The sequence below is a fragment of the Apteryx mantelli genome, chromosome 2 (genome assembly GCF_036417845.1).
Source record: "Apteryx mantelli isolate bAptMan1 chromosome 2, bAptMan1.hap1, whole genome shotgun sequence".
Taxonomy (NCBI): domain Eukaryota; kingdom Metazoa; phylum Chordata; class Aves; order Apterygiformes; family Apterygidae; genus Apteryx; species Apteryx mantelli.
In genome coordinates this window covers 152,452,156-152,458,225 of record NC_089979.1, presented here as the reverse complement: position 1 = coordinate 152,458,225, position 6,070 = coordinate 152,452,156, and the positions used below count along the sequence as shown (strand labels likewise).

The 6,070-nt window shown below is 46.9% G+C and overlaps 1 long non-coding RNA gene across 2 annotated transcripts; it reads right to left on the bottom strand.

The window, feature by feature from the left end:
• Positions 1–811: 811 nt before the first annotated feature.
• Positions 812–4,715, bottom strand: LOC136991413 (uncharacterized). 2 transcript variants are annotated; one of them, XR_010883610.1, is made up of 3 exons: positions 4,307–4,713; positions 3,337–3,594; positions 812–3,237 (listed from the first exon to the last, which is right to left on the bottom strand). It is a non-coding gene; the product is annotated as an uncharacterized lncRNA (long non-coding RNA). The 2 variants fall into 2 exon arrangements; XR_010883609.1 differs by having other exon boundaries at positions 812–3,594; positions 4,307–4,715.
• Between the last annotated feature and the right edge of the window lie 1,355 nt (positions 4,716–6,070).

Genomic DNA, 6,070 nt, shown 5'->3' with positions numbered 1-6,070 from the left:
GCTGCATGCTTGTGTTTCTCCACACACAGTATTACATATTGATGTTCAGAGCCACAGGCTACTATCTCATATCACTTCATTGCCCCTTATCTGGCACTTTTTCCTGCTAAATGGTATATCTGTGCTGTAGGAATTGAGTGCAACTGGGCGCTTCACACTGAAAACTGTATTTGGGCACCTAAATAGTCAGAAGACTGACTGGGGACACTGCTTTTGAGTTTCAGACTCTTACAGCTGAGGAACTTTGTCTTCAGAGTCAGTAAAACATTTTGGAGCAAACTCTGCACAAAGCAAATTCACAGTAATGGAGTATAAAGCATCCAAGATGTAGTGGCATCAAGAAAGGCAAAATAGTATCTTTGTTAAGGTCTGATTTTCAGGACTGAATACTAAAATCCTTTGGAAAAAAAGCAATGTAGCTGTTCTTTGGAACTTCTGGAATTGTTTTACTAGTGAGAGTAATTCCAAACTTCAGGCTACATCGGAAAACCCTGGCCCTTTAACTATACTAATTGACTTAGTATTTTTGGCAATGTGTTTATTCCCCCCTTCTTTTACTACCTTTTCTATTTTAATGCTGTAAAACTCAACTAACTTCTGAAAAACAAATTCACTTTTTTTTCCAGTGTTTGTTAGACCTTCTCCACCGAGTTAATGACTGGCTGGAACAACAGCAAAGCCAGGAATTCTTCATGCTCTGGGCACTTGCTAATTGGGCTGTTAGCAGACCAGAGAGACAGAAAGAGATGGGAAAAAGCATTGCTATTAGGAGCCAAGGAGTGCAAAGAAAAAGACTGTTATGCTAGGGAAATTATGGTTCTTAACGCTTTATTCTTCTACAAAACAGCTCCCTCAGGACGGCTTGCAAACACTGAAAACAAAATAGCCAGAAATATAACTGGCTTTATTTTTTATAACAAACTCAGAAAAAAAGAGATATTTCCTTTTACAAAACACATTGTCGTCCTCAACCCTCTAGCCACTTCATGCTGGCAGAGGATGAGGCCTTGAAAAACTGCTTATAGGGTCCAGGCTCAGTTTGGGTTGAGCGGGAATGCTGATCAGCAGATCCCTGCACTTCACAGATGGTGCGTAGACTTTCGTTTTTCTAGTGTCGTCTCCGAGGATTCAGCAGCTTCGTGCAGGTGGGGCAGCCCTGCCTCTGCATCCCGGTCCTTGCTGCCCACAGAGCTATGGGGCCACGGCAGTGTTTGCTAATGCAGCAAATCGCAGGATGAGAAGTTTAGGCTCTTTGCGAAGGGACCGCCTGCTCATTCTACTAGAATCAGTGATTTGCACAAAAGAGCCGGCGCTCCTGCCCGGAGCCCGTAGGTGATAGCGCCGTAAAAACACTCCCGGGATTATTGCTGGGAGCAGGTGACGTGGGTGTAGATTTGCTGCATTAGCAAGCTCCCGGTGCAGGAGCTGTGAACACCCATTGGTCACAAACACCTGCCGCGGGCTCCCTGCTGTCACCGGGATGCTGGGGACACCCCACCCAGGACACGCACAAAACTGTAAGAATGTGACTGGCTAGTTTATGTCACAAGAAGTGCTCAGAAGTGGACGAATCCTCCTGTGCTCTCCTGAGTCTCAGCAGCTGCACGCATATCTCCAGGTGAGGAATCCTGATGGTCCCCAAAGACGAGGCAGAGCTGAACCCGGTCAGCACCTGGATGAATCCCCTCTAAATCTGTGCTGCCCCCAAATGCCAGCACAGTGCTCTGGACACGGTGCTGCTGGAGACACTGTCTTCTGACTGAGCTCTAAGGGCTGAGCTTCAACACCTGGCATGGCAGCAAACGGCCTTGGCTGAGCACAGCAAATGTCTGGGATCATCCACCTCTGCGCTGAGCCAGCTGAACCCTGGCACTTCAGGGCTGGAGGTCAGAGCTGCCAACACCCGCCGTGCCCACGGCCACACTGCCAGAGCCCGAGGCCTTGGGGTGTTTCAGCCCCAGAGCCGGGCCCAAGGCAAGTGACCGACACACGCAGACACTTCTCCCCCAGAGGGTGTCCCTTAGCAGGTGACAGATGCTGAGATCCTGGGGTGAGGGATGGCACTGCAATTCAAACTAAAATAGAATAGAATAGAACAGAACAAAAATAGAATAGAATAGAATAGAATAGAATAGAATAGAATAGAATAGGAGTAATAACCAAAGCACCAGCCTGCCACCCACTTACCCCAGGAGGGCACTTGTCCCGGGGCTGGGGGTGCTAGATCCCTGCGCTCCAAGACACTCCGGCAGGGTCGGTACCTCTGCAGCCCCCGGCCCCGTCTCCTTCTACCCGCCGGGCTGCCAGGAGCCCGGTTCCCTCGGGAGGCAGCGGCGATGGGGACCCCTTTGGGCCCATCCGCTTGCCCCCAGCCTTCCCAAAGTAGATACGTGATGGGTTTTGTGTGAGTGCATGCATGGGGGGGCAGGGAGGGGGGGTTATGTACGTTTATTGACAGCCCTCCGTTGCCCCTTCTACGAGGTGTGAATTTCACCTCAGGTGAATTATTTCTCCAGGGATTACATAACAAAGTGATTGTGAAAATACCATAGTCTGTGTTATAGAAACTTAACAGAGCCCCTGGAGTCTTTAAATTAAAACACTGCACTAAAATGCTTTTTGCCACATATCTCCTCCTACACACAGCTCATTCTAGTCTAAAAAATAAAAAGGCAGGACAGCTTCCTACAGGCTTTCAAAGAGAAGATCCTACCCTAATTAACTATAATCTTGTTCAGACGGCATTTTCCTTTAAGATTCAAAGACTAGCAGGGGGCTGGGGCTAGGCAGAAAAGGAGATTATTAAAACTTTAATAACATGAGCCTTTGAACCTTCCCAAATTCTTTACAATTTTCTCACATCTCTAACTCAGATGTCTGCATTTAAAAACTGTGCCAACAAACATGAACTTTTTGTTTACACATTTATATCTTTCAATGAACATTCTCTTTTAAAATGATAGGAAACATCATGCTTACAGCTTACAAAGCAGAATGACAAGGCTAAAGATTAAAAAAGGGAGGAAAAAAAGAAAAAAGAAAAAAAAAGGTTTCACAGGCACTCTTTATGCCTCCACAAGGTAAAGCCCTTCCAAGAGACACAGGCAATGCTTCCACAGAACTGGAGGCAGAGTTGGAAGCGGGTAAAAAATGGTTTTCCTGTTTGGTAAACATTTTTAAGAGTTCAGAAATGTTCTCATGCAGCATCAGAGCATAGCTGAGACCTTGGGAATTTTTCTGAAAAAAAAAACAAAAAAAACCCTTACACACGCATGTTAAAAAGTACTCCTAGAAGAGCACAGAGAAACAAGGGTTCTTGCGACAGAGACATTTCACCTGAGATGTGGCAAGCCCTGAGATGTGACATGGGCAAGTTTCTCTCTCTGTGAAATTTTTATTACTTATTGAAGGAGGAACAGCTTCAACAGGAGAACTGGAGAGATGCTCTTCCAAGTCACCAGCAGCCCAGGCACGCTCTGAGGGCACGAAGGACCAGGACTGCAGCCTGCATCCCACCAGGAAGCAAGGAAACCCGCCTGGTCGTCAGCATTTCTGCAGAATGACTTTTGTCCAGGCCAGATCTGAAACATTTTCCTGAGTAAAGTTTAGTTAAAATTGTCACATTGTTGCCAAAAAGCTTCAAATACAATAAATCAATATTTTTTCACAAAAAGCCCTTCTGTCAAAAACATCCCCACTAACTCCGATTGCAGTTCAGGGAAGGGAGCAGCCATAATCTCATCCCAGCTGCGAGTTCCTAAAACTGAAACCATGCTGCAAAATCTCTGCCAAGCTTTATTGCAGAAGAAGAATGGCAGCTATCCTGGCAGACACTGTACTCCCAAGATTTTACAGAAGCCCAGGAGGGGAAAAAAACCTTTTTTTCTACAAGGATTGCCCTGGGATCCACTAGCCAACAAGATTAGTTGAAGTAATCATAGTGGCTCTAGCTTTTGAAAGCATGTAGTTGTTCAAACTCACGTATTTGTTAAAACATGCTCTCCTATCCCACAGTAAGAGTAAGGGAATGAGCTTCTCGACAGCCAAAAATTCAAGGAAGTCTCCTAACATCATTAGAGCCGTGCTGTGTGTGCTACGTGAGGATCTGGCTCCCCAGGTCCAGTGCCTGCCAGGCTTAGGCAACAACATAGTCAACAGGGTTAAACATGGAAAACTCCTTTTCTTTGGCCCAGAGGTTAGTGGGAGAGAAGAGCCTGAAACAGTCCAGATAGTCTTTGCTCAAAAGCATCAAAATTACTTCCCTTCCATTTCCCCCCACTTTCCTTTTCCCCGCAAGCACGCTCACCAGCCCAGCATCGCTCCCCGCCCACGTCCAACGTCTTTGGGTTTTTATGAGGCTCTTTTGCGGATGGTGCCGCCGCTCCGAGACATCATTTTCTTCCCATGTAGCTGGTTGCATGCACAAAGGACGGCGGGGTCTCCCAGGCTGCGTGCAGGGCGAAGCTCACCTCCTCCCCGTTGCCCCTGCGAGGCAGCTGGGCGCGCAAGCCCGTCTCCCTCAGGCCCGTCCCAGCAGCGGGGGTCCCTGCTCCCGCGGAGCAGCCTGCAGCGTGCACGCAAGCGAGCGAGCGAGCGGTCCCGGCGGGCACGCAGTGCAGAGCCGGCCAGGCAGCAGGAGAGCCCCCGTCGCGGCCGGCCCGCCAAGGCTGAGCATAGGCAGCAGCGCTGCCCCCGGCCACGCCAGCGGGGCCCACGACCAAGCTTGACCCGGCCCCCAGGCACTGAGCCAGGCCAGCTGCTGTGCCATGCAACTATCCCAGCACGCAGAATAAACCCCAGCCTCTTGCTTAAACCACGAACGCAGCAGGCTATAAATCCTTCTTGCCTCCCCAGGCTCACCATGGGATGAGCAGAGATGGAGACACTCCAAACTCCCGACTGATTACTATGCTTCTTTCGTCAAAAATATGTATTGCTTCACCTTTTGCTCTTGTTTCTTTTTTTTTTTTCTTTGGAGGCAATATTTTTAAATGCTCAAAGGCCTCTAAAGAAGCGTTCCTTTGCAGAACACATAGCCTGCAATCACAATTTAATGCCATTTCGGGTAGTCTGATACATACACGTGGAGATCTGGAACTGCCAGAACTAACCAATACTCCTGAGAACAAAACTTAAAATGATTTTCTAAAGAACTGTGTCAAAAAGCAGACAAATTATACTAACTCTCCAGATAGATGGTATTTAATCTTTCCTCCTTAATGATCATTTCCCTTTTGTCTCTCTAATATTAAAAAAAGTAAAACTGATTCATTTAACTGTTTCCTCCAGAATATGATTGGTAAAATATATCCCCCAGTTACCCCTAAAAAGACCTTCTGTGGTTTGCAACTCTAGAAAAACCAAACATATTCAACCAATGGCTAATCAAGGCTAATCAATGCATGCATTTGGGCAAGGACAAAGTAGGGGAAGAAAGTCCACATGAGTTAAGTATGTCTTTTCTGATTTCTACAGGCATTTATTATTGAATTGGTCATGTAGCAGCTACAAGCACTGCAGCAGGGTTTGACAAAAAATGACATGACTCATAGCTTTTTTATGTTCATACCACTCTGATTTCAAATCCCAACAGGCAATTCAATTAGTTATGGGTGCGCTAGCTCTAATGGAAACTCATTTACTGAAATGGTCTGATTACCCTCACCCAGCTACACCCAGGATCCCCAAATCTTGCAGCTTAACTACATGTGACTTAGCTGACTTAGCTTTGCTCTGTCCCCAAATTCCCCTCCTCAAAGGAGGGATAATAGCACTTCTCTTCCTTACGACAGGTCCATGAGGATAAATAAGTTCAAGATCCTGCTGAAGTGTTATGTTGCCATGGTGATGGGGTTGTATATGTCCCAAAGAGATCATTCTTTCTTTGATGTGCAAGAAAAAATATGCTAAGGACCGTAGAACCACCCAGGAGGTCACTGCTAATGAAATGGTGCTTTATTTATCTACTTCCTTCACATGTCCCACAGCACAGTGCCAGGTCAATGTAGCAGACGGTGCATGCGAGACACGGGGTCCTCACTGCTTATGGCAACTGCCATTGAGGTAAGTG